Consider the following 19,117-nt stretch of genomic DNA (forward strand, 5'->3'; position numbering starts at 1 on the left):
ACATCAAGAAGGATGTTTATGAGCATCTATTCAAGAATAATGAGATAAATATTCTTGTTTTTTTTTTTTTGTATTAAATGTTTATCATTATTTTAGTACGTACCATAAGAGTCATTTTCCTTGCTATGTCCTTGTTCTTTTCTTTGGTCATTAAGGATGTTCTTTTAGGAAAAGAAGAATAAAAATGTTTCCAATAGGCACATACTATGGAGCTATAAAGATACAAGTGACAAAATTGAAGGCTTTATTTCTCAAGGGATTAAAGTATCACTTTGAGGGTATTACCTTTGAGTACAAAAGGTCAAATTAAGAAGCACAAGGATGATAATAGATTGTATAGCTTGATGCATCCATTAAGGAAGTCACAATTAGGAGACATAACATATTGCCATAGGACTACTAGTATGTATTTGTAGACATCTCTCAAAAAGGAACAACCTATATGTTTATTCTAAGATAAAGTCTTAACATTCAAAGGGAATCTGACAAACAATCAAAGTCAACCTTGAAGGAAGAGGTCAAAGACTTGGTATTAGATTCAAAGGGAGTATGAAAATTAATTAGAAGAAACCTTGGATGAGAAGATCAAAATTTTAATATATGCTTAATGATTTCTTCTCTTCAAGGGAGAAATTTAAGGTTTCATCCCTTGGAATGCATTCATCTCCATGAGAGAGAAATTTGAGGTGAAAGTCCTCAATCCACCCTCTGATATGTTTTGTGATGAATTTTAGTGTATGACAACATGATAACACTACATGAGACAATCTATGGCAATTATCCTTTTAGTTGTGATATGTATATCCGTGTGAGCTGATGATATCTCAATAATAAGATAATTGTACACTATACCTTCATTGTGAGTTGATGATCTCACAATGATAGTTAATTGTCTAAATCCATTATGGTGGGTAAATCATGTGGTGGTACCTGATGGCATGTCATTATGGTAGGTATCTTAAATCCTTTATGGTGGATACACATGTGGTGGTCTCTAATGACAAGTCATAAAGGTAATTCTCGAAACCCATTATGGTGGGTAACACTTGTGGTGGTTCTCTATTACATGCCATAAAGGTAGGTATCTTAAATCCTTTATGGTAGATAATACATGTGGCAGTATCCGATGGGATGCCAGTTGGTGAACAGATTTATTTTCAAATAAAAAGAAATGAATAAAAATTTCTATATTGAAGTCCACAAGACAAATACAAATTTCCAATAGTTGAGGAATTTCAACTTTCTCAATTCCTTTGTGAATTTTGGTAAGGTTCAGCTTCCTTATTAGATCTTCAATCAAAACTACCTTTCAAATAAGAATTACATTTAACCTAAAAGTCGTAAGGCTTCCTATCTATTCTTGGATAGGGGGATAATCTGATAAACAACAATTAAATAAACACAAATACATACAAATGAGAGAACATACAGTTTCTCTATCAATTACCCTTCGAAAGACAATCAAAATTGATACACATTTACCATATAAAAGAAGTCCAGCATCAAAGAAATTTCAACGATTCAATATTGATTCGATACTAAACCAATAATGAGTAAATTCAAAGCAAAACATCTTCAAACATTTGACCATTTCTTTTCAAAAAGAATAATATTGTTTAGATACAATACTAGAAAATTCAAAAACTTGCATAGCTATAAAATTCAGATAAAGTGGTCACAGTATGATAACCATCAAAAATTGCCAACTGTTAACACTACTGAGTGTCAAACTTAAATAAAGAGCTACCTGAGAATCTCCCTAAAAACCTGATTCTTGGATAGTTAAGTAGTTATGACAACCAACATAAAAAAAAAGGTACACAAACCCATAGTTTAACTTTTAGAAACAATAAACTAAAAGTCCTGAGTGAAAATTAACAGAAAACACTAATCATCCGCTGATTGGTCAAGTAGTTTCCTCTTCTTCCTAATTTTCAGAATCTTCAGCATCATCATGTCCACGTGCTAGCTTCCACATCCTGAATGCATTCATGAATTAGGTCATGGTAGTTGTATTTGGGCTCTTGATGCTCTGCAGATGACTTTTCTAGATGTCCTTGTCAAGCTTCATCTTGTTCACAGTATCTAAGTAAATGGGGAGTCATAGAGTGCACATTCCTGACATTACTTTAGTTTTGGCCACCTTGGAGAAATCAAATGACCCTAGCTCAACTTTTTATTTTATAGATTTCATGCATTCTTCATGTTGTTTGATCATGATCTCCACATCAAAACTTGCTTCTTTAAGAGGGTTAGGGAAGGTTGAGTCGATGGACTAAATGTCCCTACTTAATTGCTCCAGTAATGCTTTGAACTCTTTTTCACACAACTGCATCCTTAAGATCACAGATGTGGAAATTGGATACCCTCCAAGCTATATTCTTCCTCAGGACTTGAATCAGTCCTGCATCCACATGTTGTAACAAGTTTTCCTTGAGGAATTTCTCTAGTTCAAAATCCTCCACTTCCACTAATTGGGTCACCATGGCTGAGAGTTTCTTGACTTCTATTTTCCAAGTCCCAAATTGAAGACGAGATTCATCAAGTGAAATTTCAGCCAGAGAAATAATTTCATGCAAATTCTACGAGTTTAGTGACTTGATTCGTTACCAGGTTGATCCAATTAGACACTGCAGAAGTCATCATTTTTCCTTTTTTCAAATCTTCTAACAGTTGTTGATTTTTAGGGGCACTAGAATCAAAGATAAGTTGTGATTGATTTTTGGGGATTGAACTCTATCCTTTCAATGAATTTATATACTCAGCCATTGCACTATTGTTAGCTTTCAGATTTTTCTTTTCAATCCCATATTTTTGTGACTGTAGCACAATTTGCTTTGTATATGTTTATACCCAATGTTCCTTTTTCTTATGGTTCATTACCCCACGAAGTTTCTTAGGTCCAACTCGCCAACTCCCTCTTTTTTGTTGTTGGTGGCTACCTTGGCAATACTTCTCTAAGTTGCACTATCAAAGGTTATCCTTGCTATACCTCTAGTCCTTTTAGGTTTGGGAGCCTTGTTGGTATATTTTCTCATGATGTCATCAACTAGAAAAGAAACTAGAACTAGACTCCTCTTACTATTCATCGAAGCCATAAGACAATTAGGGGTGGTAGTATTCCATTGTAATTTAGTAACCTTTTTTAGGGTGTTAACAATCTGCATCCGTAGAGGAGATGAACCCACAGTCATTTGGACTCTCTAGCTATTATCTATGAGCTCCCCACCTTAGTCTTTGTCTGGTTCACAATCTACCTGAATCACTTGGTGAAGCCTTACTGGTACTGACATTTTAGTTTTCTTGTTGGAATGAGTTTCCTGTATAAGAGGAGGATTATGGATCTTCTTCTCAGAGAGCCTTGATGACCTTCTACTACCTGCAATGGTAAGACCAACATTAGAAACATGGTCAACTTGATCATTAGCATGTGTATCCTTTTTCATTCTCAACCAAGACTTTTTCTTTTCAATCACATTTTTTGTTCTTTCAAAAATATTACCTTCTTCTCTGGAATTCCAATCTATAGCAAAATTTACTGGTTCAATTTCTTGGGGAGCTGGTATGTCTATTTTGTCTTCTTCTATGTCTGTAATATCTACATCCAAATTCAATTAAAAAAGATGGATTTTTGAAATGGTGAACCTGGATAAACCCCTTCTTTTCACCTCTAAGTCATCTGTACAATCTTTCCAAAAATCTTCAACAGTGGGTACATGTACAGTCCTTGCATGAGTATCAAACAGGCTATGGATAATTCTTTTGTTGTCAAAGTCTAGCCTAGCCTGATAGGAGCCAAAACCAAACTTAACCAAGTTAGAACTTATACATGTTGCATCTTCCATGCTTTCGCATGTCAATTTTCCTAGCTTAAGTGGGAAAATGATGTCACAAGTCTCCTCGATCGAGAATTTGTTTATTATAGCAACTAGTTGCCGAGCTACTTCTACCAGGACAAAATAATCGAGGGAAAATCTGGGAAGATGTATAGGTTCTTCATCAAAACCTCCTATTCTTAAATAAGTAAACCTTGGAAATTGGATGTACATGCTACCAAAATATTGAATGAGCCTTTGAGACTCAAGTGATAATCTGTGGTGCGGGGAGCTTTTCATATCAAAACAAAACTTTCCAGAAAAGACATTATGGACCTTTCTAAAATCTTCCAAGACTTTATCTTTATGCAATAAAGGACAATAATTATATATGGTGATACTCTTGGTCAAGGGTTCATGTGGAAAATGTTGCAAATTGTGAGTGGTCATTAGGCTCTTCTTCAAGGTTTTGGGTAACCTAGAACCACCTTTAGAGAAAGACTCGATCCAACTTTTTTCTATGATGTTCCTATATTCACTTGCTTTTTCAGAAAATCTAGCAACAGACAAGGCAGGGGTAAGATCGGCAATTGCTGCTCTTCCAGGTGAAATAATCTAGATACTTTCTCCCTATTGACATTCAACAAAACACTTCCATCCTTCTTCAATATATTTCCTTTAGACACATTATACATATTTGTGCACTCTTCAATCAATTCTGGGCAAGGATAAGTTGGTGGGAAAGTGGAGGCCATAAGGAGATTAGTGTCCAACACTTCAGTAGAAAAAGGTTTAGCCAATCTCTCACACAATCTTTCTAAAACACTTTCCAAATCAACTCCTAACAAGTCTGTATCAACTATTATGGGGGACCTACATTACAAACTACAAGCATTCCCAAATAGGTGTAGTGTAGACTTCATGATTTTAAGAGCTTTACTTTGAATTCAAAAGCAAAGAAACAACCACAAATATGTTTTGAAATAACTAGAAAACAAAAGGATTACCTAAAGAGTGATGATTGTTACAACTATGGAAGAAGGCTTGCTTTCTCCAATTTTCCTGTGATTGCTTATCTTAGGCAAGAAACGAAACTTAATGTCCTCTTTTTAAAGGAGAAAACTTTCTTTAGATGCATCTCGAAAAAGAGGAAATGATCATTTATTATGTAGAGGATAGAAATAATTTTGACATGTCACGAAGGAAAGGTGATGAGACAAATTCAGTACTGATATTATGTCAGGAGGAAAGTACTTCAAATAACTACTCCTCTTTACATGTGCCAAATCTTTATTCATGCACCTTTAAATCAAAGTTCTAGCACAATTATTGATGGTGACCTTGCTTGTACTTACCTTTACATCATGACATCACCCACAATCATGTCATACATGATGAGGCATCTAGTTGTTGTGTGTCATATATACCACATGCATACGAGACATGTTAACTATGGCCACCAAGGGACATTACTTTGAGGAAAGAATAAAGCATTGAACTTGTGAACTAGTTCCTTTGGTACAAAGGGTTCAATGTGGCTTAGTGTTCTTTGAACTTGGTACAAGGGGTACAAAAGGTTTAGGGAGTACAAGGAAATTTACATTTTATACCAAGAAATCTTTCGAACTTTTAATACGATGGTACTTTGGAATAAATCACTCCCAATTAAGGTTTGCTAAAAGGAGCACATGGTGAATAATTATCTTGAGGAAAGGATTAACCAAAAGAACAAGGTTGGGTAAAGATGAAAATATCATTAAACCTCATTCTGCATTTGACTTTTGATAGAACCAATGGTCTAAATGAAGAAAATGTTGACACAAGGGTGAACCAAAGATAAAGAATAAAATGGCGACTCTGAAAAACATGAAGTAACAATGCCATAGAGGTAACTCTATAAACCCATTATGGTAGGTAACACTTTTGGTGGAACTTGAAAACATGCCATAATGGTAGAAATCATAAATCCATTATGGTAGGTGACACATTTGGTGGTACCTAATGACATGTCATAATGACAGGTACTTTAAATCCTTATGGTGGATAGTGCATATAGTGATATCTGATAGCATGTCATAAAGGTAATTTTTAAATTCACTATGGTGGCATAAGTTGATATCTAATAACATGTCTCTACCTAATATAAAAGCCTCACTAGCTGAAGAGGGAGTGTTGAAGTTAGCTTCAGGAGGCTTACATATCTGATTCACAATGATGTCTCAATTAATATGAAGTATTACATGAGATATTAATTCATTAATTTGAATCAATTATTCAGCATGACTCATCCATTTATTTATCACTTATAAATTGGTCACAATGATAAGATAGGAAGATGAACTAGATGTTATCAAGAAGAATTCCTCCCAAGCTAAGAGGGATGTCATTGTAGCTATATAGTCTAGTTCCTTTAAGCCCACCTAGATAACATAAATAGCTATGATAATGTAATTATGTTATTGTGATAATATAATCATTAAGATATAATTAATTAAATGCTAATGTAATTATTATTAATTGATAATATAATAACTATAATTTATTTTTATTTTTAGGTGAAAGTGGAAAGCCAATAATAAATATATTTATAATAATAACTGATACAAAATCTCATGGAAAAAAGAACCAGTGGAGAAAACCTCCAATCATCACCAATACAAAAATAAAATGTCACAAGAGGAAGATTATAAATTAGAAGAAGAGAGGGGAAGAATGTTCATATAAATTTGACCTTTACAAAATAGCTCCAAAACTATGAAAAAGTATATAAAGGCCCCAAATATTTCAGCATGTACAAAGTAATTACAAAGTCCATACCAATTAAACTAGGCCCCATTAATATGGAACAATGCTACATAAGTCATTGGTCAATAAATAGATAACATTAACCTAACAACCAAGTAAGCACAAGACTATGAAGCAAGAAAATAAAACTTGAGCTTGAAGAAAGTGATTGTTAGGATAAAGGTGTGTCAACCTTTGAGTCCAAACATGTTATTTATTTTATTTATTTCCTATAGCCCATTTTAGAAGTCCTAAAGTTAAGGAGCTAGTGTCATAAGTGTTATGATTAACCACAAACAAAAATAACAATTACATGCAAATATAAACAATATCAGAAAATAATAAATCACACAGAAGAGAACACAAGACACAAGGATTTAATGTGGTTCACCCAATCCTTGGGCTATGTCAACCAATAGTAAAACCAATATTATTATTATCCAATGATTATAATCTGCAACCCCTTATAGCTCAATACTGCCACAAGAAGCTACAATATCACCATACATTAAGAAATCCCTAACCCTAAGCCATTTTATTCAAGTTTTTTCCACATACAAAATTAGGGATAGAATAACTCATGCAATAGAAAAATAATAGTCGGTGCCTTTACAATAGTGAGTCATTTTTGGCTTTGAGGGTGCTACCCTAGAAAACCCCCGCGGGGGTGTTGCCCCTCGACCCCACCATGTAATGTGACAGGGAGCACACTTGGGGCACTACCCTAGGACCCCACAAGGAGCATTTCCCCTTGACCTTGTCTTGAGGGCATTCCCCCCAAACCCCCATAGAAATAATTTGGGTAGAAACTGCATTGAATAAATCTTTGAGTTTGATTACACTTGACATCACAATAATCTCTTACTTGGAGACTGGTTAGACTCCAAAATAATAAGCTCCCACTTGGAGACTGATCATAGCACTGCTAAACCCATAGCTCCCACTGGAATATCAAGCCACCCTGGACTATATTGTTCTTTTACTCTATTCAGTCTAGAAGTCCAATCGAAGCTGAAGAGGATTTCAACTTCTCCCTTGTTACTACCTTGGTAAACATATCTGTTGGATTATCATCCATATGTATCTTCTCCAACTTTAACTATCCATTATCCAAAACTAACCGAATGAAATGGTACCTCAACTATATGTATTTTGTCTTTGAATGTAGATCAAAGTTATTCACAAGATGAATGACACTTTGGCTATCTATAAACAAATAATTATCCCTCTGTGGGTGCCCTAATTCTTGCATGAATAACTAAAGCCATATCATCTCCTTGGTTTCCTTTGTAGCAACAACATACTCTTCCTCTGTAGTGGATAAAATATTCACCTTATGTAACCAAGAAACCCAACTCAATAATACCCGACCAATAGTAAATACATAACCTATAGTACTCTACCCAGTATCGATATCCCCTGCCAAATATGAGTTAACACAACCCTATAAATCAATAGTAGAGTCCCCTAAATTTAAACACTTACTAGATGTTCCTCTCAAATATCTAAGAATCCATTTAACTACATTCCAGTGCTCAATCCTTGGATAACTCTTATATCTACTAACAACTCCCACTACATGTACAATAGTTGGCCTAGTACATACCATAGCATACATCAAGCTTCCTACAATTGAAGCATAAGGTACCTTGATCCTCCTCTTCTTGTGTCTTTGGACACATCTCCTTAGTCAACTTCAAATGACTAGGTAAAGTTGTGATGATACCTTTAGCATTCTTTGTAGAGAAACGTTGCAACACCTTCTCAATATAATCAACTTGAGATAATGCCAATTTTATGTTCTTTCTATCTTTACAAATTTTCATACCAAGGATTTTCTTTTCTGCCCCCAAATCCTTTATAACAAATGAATGTGATAACTATTCTTTTAAACCCTTAATGTGATCCATGTCAGACCCAGCTACAAGCATCTTATCAATATATAAACATAAAATAATGTAGCTATCATCATATAACCTCTTAAAATAAACATAATGATCTAAATGACGCCTACTATGTCTATGCTCATGCATAAAATTGACAAATTTTAGATACTATTACTGATGTGCTTGCTTCATCCATATAAAATTTTCTACAATATGCACATTAAGTTCTCCTTACCTTTGATCTCAAATCCCTATGGGCATATATATCTTTTCATCCAAATCACCATGAAAAAAGTTGTTTTAACATCAAGTTATTCCAAATGAAAATATTTAGTAGCCACAATACTTAAAACAATGTGAATAGAAGTCATTTTGACAATAGGAGAGAACATCTCATCAAAATCAATGCCCTTTTTCTATGCAAATCCTTTTGCAACTAAGCTAGCTTTAAATCTTCTCTTACCTCCATCCTCTTCTTTCAACTTGTAAACCCATTTATTTTTGTAAAGCCCTTTTAGCTGCAGGCAACTTGCATAAATCTCATGTCTTATTTTTCAACAAAGAGTCCATTTCTTCTTTCATTGTAGAATCCTATTGAATCTTGGTATCCACCTGCACAGCTTCATCATAGCATTCAAGTTCCCAGCATTAGTAAGTAAAATAAAATACAAAGAATGAGAAAATCTTTGTGGATGTCTACTTAGATTCTTGGGTTTTAGATTCTAGGGCTTCATATTATACTACACAATCGTGAAAAGTATATATTGCTTATGAAAAGAGGCCCTTGAAAGGAAGAGATCTTTTTATCAAGACATCTACCTTCAAGAGGAGTGTCTAAACAAACATAGACCTTTAAGACAAAAGAGAGGAAGAAGAAGAAGAATTTCCTTATTTAGCCCCCTTTCTATAGATGAAATAAGGATCCTAGGAGGAAGGTTGACAAACTTTAAAATACATAGTAAGAGAAAATGTTTATAATGAATATAATTTTGCAAATAAAGAAGAGGTGATGATTAAAGACATGCACCTCTTGTGAATGAGAGATCTATTATTAAGACACAATTCCTTGTAATAAAGGAATGTCATATGATAAACAAATACCATTGTACTAAGGGAAGTTAGTCCTTAGACAAAGAGAGATAAATAATGTACAAAAAACTTTCACTCCTCAAGAATGAGGCAAGATAGAGAAGCCTATATTGGATTATGTAATAGAATCTTGTAAGATATAAAGATGAATCATAAGCAAAAACCATAATCTAGTTGTGTACAAAAAAAACACCCTATAGCCAACAAGTAGTATCATAGAATAATGCAACACCATTAGAGAAAATTAAAGCAAGAAACATCATAGGATATGCAATTCCAAACAACATAAGATGCTAGATAAGATATCACATATAAAGTAAACTATAAATGATTATTAAATGAGAAGAATTAAAATCCAAGGCATGAGAAGACATTGTTAGGTAGCCAAAATTGTGTTGTGCATGAAACAAAGCATTACATACCCACAGATTAAGAATGTACCATAAAAAAGAAATGCAAATCTATAAAGAAATGAAAAAGGATACCATTGTTAGAAAGTAAAGTCCACCAAGATAAATGAGGGGGAGGGGTGAATCAATTATATGATCAATATAAATTTTATCAATGTTATCAAACCTTAAGCATGTGAAAAATATAATCACCAACCATAAGAAGATACATGTACACAATAACACCATATATGTTAACTAGGGAAACTCTTGATCTAAGGGAAAACCCCAATAGAGATAGTACCCACAAAATGATGCACTGATACAATATCAATCCATGTTAGGAGACTTTGAATCCTTGTTAGAAGATTCCAACCCTAGTAGGAGTTGGGGAAGGTAGATGGACCCACTATCCAAATAGTTTCAGGGTCAAGACCATCAATCTCACTGTCTATTTGGTCTTTGTATTATGCCTTGTAGAATAATAGAAATAAAAGTAAGCTTTGAAACTTGAACTCTTTCTATTTCCTCTTATTGTTTCAATACCACACCAAATGCTTCTCATATCTCAATACCAAATCTTCAAATTCACATCACACTGATCCCTTTGATCACTTACTAACATTTACAAACTTCGCATATCACTTGCACAAGCACAATTTGCACTTACACATACATACACTTCATTACAAGGAAAATGGCCTTCCTTTATACCATATCCTCAAAATAATTCATTGATTCAACCTTGAGACTTTCCCAATTAATTATACTAGGACCTCATTAAGCTATTACAATTCATTACATCTTTTCGCAATTACAAAACACTGTCAGCTCATAGTAATTACAACTTCTCACATGTGCAACCTCAGACCTTGCACACTCAATGACATCATCATTAGGTTGTCTATTATCACTATCTAACTTCACTCATCATCATTCTATCCCTATTAGGAGATATAGTCCAAACACCAGGAACTATTTCTCAAGTACTTTGTCTACACACTATCTTCTGTAAATCATGAATAAATCTTACATGTCTTCGACTTTTTGTATGCATACATGTCCATGTCATCAATACATACTAAAGAACATATCCTCAACCATGCTTGACCTCATCATTAATATACATTTTGTACAACCTTGTTCTCTATATGCTACTTTTCTAGTCTTTACATAAACAATACTATCTTAACATCAATGACAAACACAATCATGAATGCAACATGTCAATCTCTCCAACTATTCTAGCAATGCTTAGGATACTCTCCCAAAGGAATACCATCTACATTCACACTAACAATCTCCCCTTTGGCATTGATAACAACATAGGTGAAAAAAATCTAAGTTCCAAGAATATTGATTTCAACTATGTTGCTACTACTGCTCTCTTCTTTTTAAATTCTCTTCATCAATCAAATTTGAAACTCATAGGAATAGCTCTTCATATGTGATTCCTCATTCTTACAAGGATGGAATCAATTGTGCACACTTCTCCACCATTGATATAAATCAATGCACTTCTTCTTCCTTCAATATATCTCTCCCTTGTCACACACTCTCCCCCATGCATAGGAGATGTTCTTCATGCAATATCTCCTCTAGTGACATCAATGATAAAGATATCATTATGTCAATCAACTACTCAAAGTCTTCAAAAATTCCAAGTGTCTAAAGACACTATTTCATACCAGCTACAAAGAGTCCTTGATGAATCAACTCAATCACAGATACTCCATCATATAGAAAGCATCAACATTCAGTCCAGATAAACAATAGTGCTCTAATACCACTTGTTAGAGTGGATTTTTCATTGCGCCAAAAGATAAATCATTCAATGCCTGATACAACCACTCAACTTATAGTACACATGAGGTGGTTAAGCCCTTGTCATGAATCCTAAGGGGAGTGCTAAACAAAATTCCAACAATTTTCCCCTCAGCATTACTCGAGGTTCTAAGGATTCAAACCTATGACCAAGCTCTTATATTGCTTGAGTGATGCACTCTTTCTATCATCAACTCAGAAGTAGGTAGTGGCATAACCCCAAGCATACCTCACAAATAATCAAATGTTTCCTTAGGAAAAGACTTCATAAAAAGATCTACAATCTTCTCATTTTATTCACATACTCTAATCGTAAATCTTTCTCTTCAACTTTATCTCTTAAAATATGATACTTAATCGATATATACTTAGTCTTAAAATGTAACACAAGATTTGTAGATATACTCATTGTACTTGTGTTATCACAATATATGATAAGAGGTTCTAAAAAATCTATCCCAATATCCTTCAACATCAATTTCATCCAAATGATCTAATTACAATTATTTGTTGCTGCTACATATTTTGCTTCTATTGTACTCTGTGAACTACAATCTTGTTTCCTGCTCAACCAAGAAACCAATCTTCCTCCAAGGAAAAATCCTCCACCACTTGTACTCTTTCTATCATCCATACAAAATTCTCAATCCACATCAGTATATGCATATAAAGTAAAGTCATTTGATCTATCATACCACAAGCAAAAATTAGGTGTACACTTCAAATATCTAAATATTCTTGTTACTATTGCATAGTGTGATTTCTTAGGATTTTCTTGAAATATTTCTACTATACCAATTGCATTTGCTATATCTGGTCTTGTGTGAGTTAGACATTGCAAACTTTCAATCATGGATCTGTACTTCTTTTGCTCAACTATAGGTGTATCATCTTTGCTAGATAACTTGTGACCGATTACATAGGTGTACTAAAAGGCTTACAACTTTCCAAGCCAAATCTCTTCAACAAGTCTTTCAAATATATTTAGGATAGAAAAATACCATCATTGTTCTGCATAATTTGTAAACCTAAGAAATATTTTATCTCATCAATCATATTCATCTCAAATTCTTTCTTCATTTCATCAAAAAAATTGTCACTTGCTTCATCATTACCTACAAAGATTATGTATCCACAAATACCAAAATAATCAACAAGGCATCTTCAATATCTTCCAAATATAAGTTACTATTTATAGTACCTTTAGAAAATCCCAACTTTTTCAAATACTTGTCTAACCTTTCATACCAAGTTCTAGGTTCTTGCTTTAGTCCATGCAACACTTTTTTCAACTTGCATACTATGTCTCCTTTTGTCGTCAAAGGAAATTGTTCAGGCTACTCAATGTAGATTTTTTCTTCAAGTTCTCCATTCATAAATGTTGACTTTACATCCACCCAAAACACTTTGAATTTCATAATTGTTGTTGTTATTTCTAAAAGTTGCACCTCAACTAAAAACTACAACTCTAGGATTCAGTCACTTTGAGTAACATGGAAACACTCTTAGGTATCGGTAAGTACTAGGGTTATGAGTGAATCTTTGGGTTATAGGATGATTCCTTATGATATTTCACCTATTTACTTCTTCAGACAAGAAAATCAAACTTGAGAGGGAAAGGGATTGAAGGATTGCTTGAAAGTAAATGTTCAAAGGTAAACTAAGGTGATACACCGAAAATTAAGATGAAAGTATTGCTGACCTAACATGATGAAAAAATTCTGAATAGTTAAGATGGTCACAATATTGACCTCAAAACATTCATACATAAATATTTCAAACAAAGGATATGTTTTAGGCAAGATGCTAAAGGGGAATGATAACATTCACAATTCCACAAAACTTAAAATAAATAAGAACATCATAAATTGCAACCTATTAATACTCCAAACCTCACCTATAGATAAATAATGAGACACAGGACTTAGGTTTTAAAGATCAATCACAAAATTTATATCAGATCAGTGTTTTAAACAATAAAATGAGACAACAAGAAGGGCTTCTGAACTGTTCCTTTATTTAAGCTTCAAAGGTAAATCCACAACATTCATCTAGACTGACTATAAAGTAAAATAATCTCTAGAGAAAGCATGAAGGATTATTAAAGAAATCTCGACAGTAGTATTTTGCATAAAAACTTCAAAATTCCAGCCCCTTATCCACATCTTGGAAATCCTTATATAGAGAAGGATTGCAAAAGGCTTCATATGTGAGGGTACATATCAAAAGATTATTGGAAGAATCAGAGATATTTCAAAAAATTACATTCTACCTTTTCATTCAAAATTCTCTGTATTCGAGTAAAACTAGGAAGATGATCATGAAGTTCTCTATGCGGTACTTGTTGCAGGAGGACCTTTAACTAATTTTGCCTTTTGTTGCCTTTAATTATCAAATTCTTCAACTACCACTGCCGACATAGTCCTAACATCTACAACTTCCTTTAAAGAATTTACATCTTTCTTGGTGGTTGTTCCACGAAACTGGTTTTATCTTATTTCGACCATACCCTTACTCCAACTAAAAATCCAATCTCCATTAAAATTGTGTTGCTTGAGTTAGCAACTCATTCCTTTGTTCAGTGTTGACCTATGTGCTGCTCTAGTTTTTCCTTTATATAAATATTTCTACCACCCTAGGGTCAAAACTCAATTGAGTACCAAGTGCAATCTATGTGTCATTATTTAATAGGTTGGACTAACCACCTTTCATGTCCTTGAAGTTATATTTCCATGTTGACCAAGGTTGACTTGTGATGATATGATGTTATGATTTCATGATACACTAGAGAAGAAGCTCTACCACTACTGTTGACCTTTTGTCCTTCCTGGAGATGTACCATATCTCAGCTTTTGATTTGTCTCCTTCTAATTTGGCTCCACCCTATGATTGTCATTATGTCTCTATGGCTAAAAATCTTATAACTTCCATAAGCAGCATAACAACATTCGCCAATCTATCTTTAATTTAATGGTCAAACAAAAAATAGGCATATTATGAACCTGATGGGCTAGTTGGGACACGTGTTGTATCATTGTTATGTCACTATGGCTAAACTTCTTGCAGCTTTCGATAGTGAAATAACGACATTCGTTGATCTTGGAATGATCAAAGGGCTAAATAAAATACCTTTTTCCTCCTTTTTTTCCATATTTGCATCAAATAGAAACTTGATAGCCGGAGCCTCATTCATAATAGAAAATGTTTGGCAACTCCTTGCATGGGCTGGTCCTACCACTTGCTACGTGTCAAGTTGTCATTATGTCACTATGGGTAGAAATCTTGCAACTTTCAATAGTGACATAACAACATTTTTTGATCCTTCTTCGATCTGACAACCAAAAGAAAACCTTAGTTTATCATCCTTTTCAATACCTTGACCAATAAAAACCTTGCCTTACGCCAACTCATTCTGACACCCCTTCATTTGTGGCCCATAGCTGAAATAGGTCCCACAAGATGGGTCTTTTCTTGTCATTATGTCGCTATAAGTCATGACCTTGCAACTCTACAAAGTGACATAACAACAACCTTTTATCTGCTAAAAGATCAAGGGCTATCATGATTTTTGACTTTGCAACATAAGATATAACCCGCAAAAGCTTGAAGATTATAATAAAAATTTGGACGTAAACATGAGACATGTGAAATCAAAGGTTAGAAAAACTTAGGGATATAGGAGATAAAACATGGTCAATCATTTTACATATCCCTTTCATGCACGCATGGTATTTAATGAACCAATAGAAGAACATGAATTATGGCCACCACCCTAAAGAAAAGACTAGTCAATGTTTCTACCCATTTTTGCAAAATGGTAACACTTTTGGCGACTTCTATTAAATGGTTGCCTGCTAGACATCAAACTAGTGGCCTTGGACAATCTATTGGGCACAAAGTCAAATCAAATATAATAATGGGTTTTGAAACTAGTCACTCATACTCAAGTATATGCATTTGGGTCATGTATGGCAATAAAAGTTTTACCAAAAGAGCACCCCTACACTAGCTTGCATGCAACATACTTTTCTTTTCAGCCTCTTAGAACTTAGGAACTTTATTGAAAGTAGGGAAAAATTGAAACTAAACAAACTTGTGTGTAAGGAAACTTGAAACAAAGAATATAACCGTTTCCACATAACCCATAATAGATTTAAAACAAATACAAAACTAAATTCCACATGCAATAAAATAGACAAAATACCCACAAAAATTGTGACACAAGATATACCCTAGGAAACCCTCATTGAGGGAAAAAAACTCAGCCTCCAAAACCATCCATCACTATATATTATTCAACAAAAATACCATTGCAATACAACCATGAAAGCCTTCAAAGCCATAGCCACAACTGAGCAATCCATGTAAACAAGCATGAATCCACACATCCCATGTCATGCTTCCAACCTTCACAAATGCTCCCTTGGCTAACCTGTCAAGCCTTTTCCCGCTCGACACTTGCCTTTTTTCCTTTTGTCTTGTCACACCAACAACTACCCTTGTGGTTGCTTATATAGTAGTAAGTCTCACAAAACCACCAAGTGGTATTACATAAACCATGTGCTACCTAACCCATTGACCCTACATTTAATATTAGAAATTTAATTATTGTCTCTAATATTAAATAATTACATCAACTATTATCACAATGTTACAATACAACTCATCAATTATATCACATGAGAATCTTTCCATGTTGCATTTCCATCAAGATGCAACATTACATAATAAAATAAAATAATACAACGATATTATGTAATGTGTGCAACACCCATTATCACAAAAATCTCCCACTTGTTGTATACATTGCATATGGTTAATCTATAGCCACATAAATAAACAAGGGAACAATCCCTCCTAGCCCATCCACCAACATGGATCAAAGTAGACCATGTTCTCCATCCTATCACCTACAACAAAATCAAAGTATCCAGCATCTCAAACATGAATGATCTAACCTCCTATTATGCACCTACCATTGGACATACATAGAAGACATCCAAAGAGAAACCCACCCAACTTGTCGCATTAGAAGATCATTAAATCTTATATGAACTAAAATGCCAAGAACAAAAAACTTGATCCAAAGGTAATCACATGTATCCGTAGTTGTCAAAATATCCATAGCTGAAATAATGCCCATAGCAAGTGCCAAACACATCCAACTATCCATACCTCCAAAGGTATATCAAGTGAATCTCACATTATCAACATATCCAATGTGCAACCTACAATCACAAACCTCAAGAGCAATACCTACCACATATATACAAAGCAGCTTCCACTACAAAAGATAATGTCAAATCTATAACCAATACACTCACAATATTTCAAAGAAGTGAATCTATGTAGTCTCAAGGATATCCACAACACATTAACTAATAATTGAAAGAATAACTCTCATAAAAAGTCTCCAACAGTCTCCCAAGCTCTCCACAACCAACAATGGAAAGAGATAAAGGAATAACCATGTCATCTCTCACATGACATACATGAGCACAAACTAATGATCACAATCTCTAACCAATCTCAAATCTAATGTAAGCAAAATTGAACATCCAAGAAGACAACCAAGACCAAAGAGAAACCATGCAAATCATATCCTGTATCATGTCCTTCTACACACACACCTAGATGTAAATTGTGCAAGTATGATCTCCTCCATAAAACCCCAAGAAGAAGCCTCAACAACACCCTAACCATACCATATAACTAATCATGAATGTAACCCTCTCACAAGAAGATCAAACTCATAAAGTATTCTTAACTCAAGGAATAACCATTCCTAATCCAAGGAATATGCCCAATATAAAACCATCTCTCAAACTCAACTAGGTTAACAACATATGCAAAAGGAGATAACCAATGCTAAACCATCTCTATAATGAACCCCTTAGAACCAACTTATGTACCATAGCTCAAGATCCATATCCATGAAAGATAAGCATAAACACAATGTATATAAAAGAAACAATGGGTTATACCTCTCAAGTAGAAAACCATCAAATAGACCAAGAGTGGGGAATGAGAATGTTCATAAATATATCCAAGTCTCCAACCAAGACTCATCTAAGAAAAATCTCCTCTAAAGTCCATATTAGGTGAGTGCATGTCATACTTTGTATTGAAACCATCAACCGTCTCAACAAATACTTCTCTAATCCAAGAGAAATCAGCATCACCACTATCTCTAAGTATCCATGAGCACCTATAACCAATTAATTCATGCCAACCTCAAATGCAACATAGTAATATCATGAAGTATCCAGCTTATGATCAATGTACTCAGTACTAAGAAATTAAACCAAGATCATTGTCAAAGTTCCAACCATGGCCTCAAGAACATAAACATGACAACATGATCTAACCATCTCAACCAAAGAGATAACATGCTCCATATGAACATACTATAACATGTCAAAACTCTAAACACGTATCAAGAGTCTACCATGATATAATAATAAAACCATCCTCAGACGAAGGATAAAATGTCAAATTAAAGCATAAACCACACCTTTACCAAGAAACTCATAAATCCTTAGGATGCAACCATCTCCATACACCATGAAGAAAACCATATTCACATATCATGAAGAACCATCTCTACACACCATGAATATAACTAAGAACTCCATGAGTCCTCAAGATCTAACCATCTTCACACACCATGAAGATAACTAAGTGCACCATGTAAATGCCAAAGATGCTTCTGCAGCAACAGGATCTAAGACAAATCTCCAACATCTAGAAACACTCAATAAATATATTTATACCAAGAACTACCACTCAACCATGGTATCGAGTCACCCATGACATTATATAAAATGAATCTCCTACATGAAGATCCTCTAGGCCAATACATAAAACCAAAGTGTCAATACCAAGTGAAACCAAGATCTCCAAATCAAGAAGATACAAACCAAACTAAGAACTAATCTTGCACTATTACCTCATCACTGTCACAAACTCCCACTAAAGTGTGTGTCCAAACTATCTATGACATAATGATAAAAAAAAGCATCCTCTAACCATGAGAATCAACAAAGGCATCAAACCATCAAAGAACTCAAAGTGCACATCATGAGCTACTCAAAAGAAATTAAATAGCCATGATCCTCAACTAAAAAGATATACCACCAAAACCAAATCAGGAATTCAAACCAATGAATATCAAGAATGTACCTGTATACCCAATCATGTTATGCCAAAATATATGGCACCATGATCACATCCCTAAGCTGAGCATTTGAGTCTCAAAGTGTCCAACCTATCAGCATAAAATAGTCAACCACAATCCTCCACCATGATTGTACCTAGTAACAACATCTCA

The sequence above is a fragment of the Cupressus sempervirens genome, chromosome 5, assembly GCF_028749045.1.
Source record: "Cupressus sempervirens isolate cs-2001-9-10 chromosome 5, ASM2874904v1, whole genome shotgun sequence".
Classification (NCBI taxonomy): domain Eukaryota; kingdom Viridiplantae; phylum Streptophyta; class Pinopsida; order Cupressales; family Cupressaceae; genus Cupressus; species Cupressus sempervirens.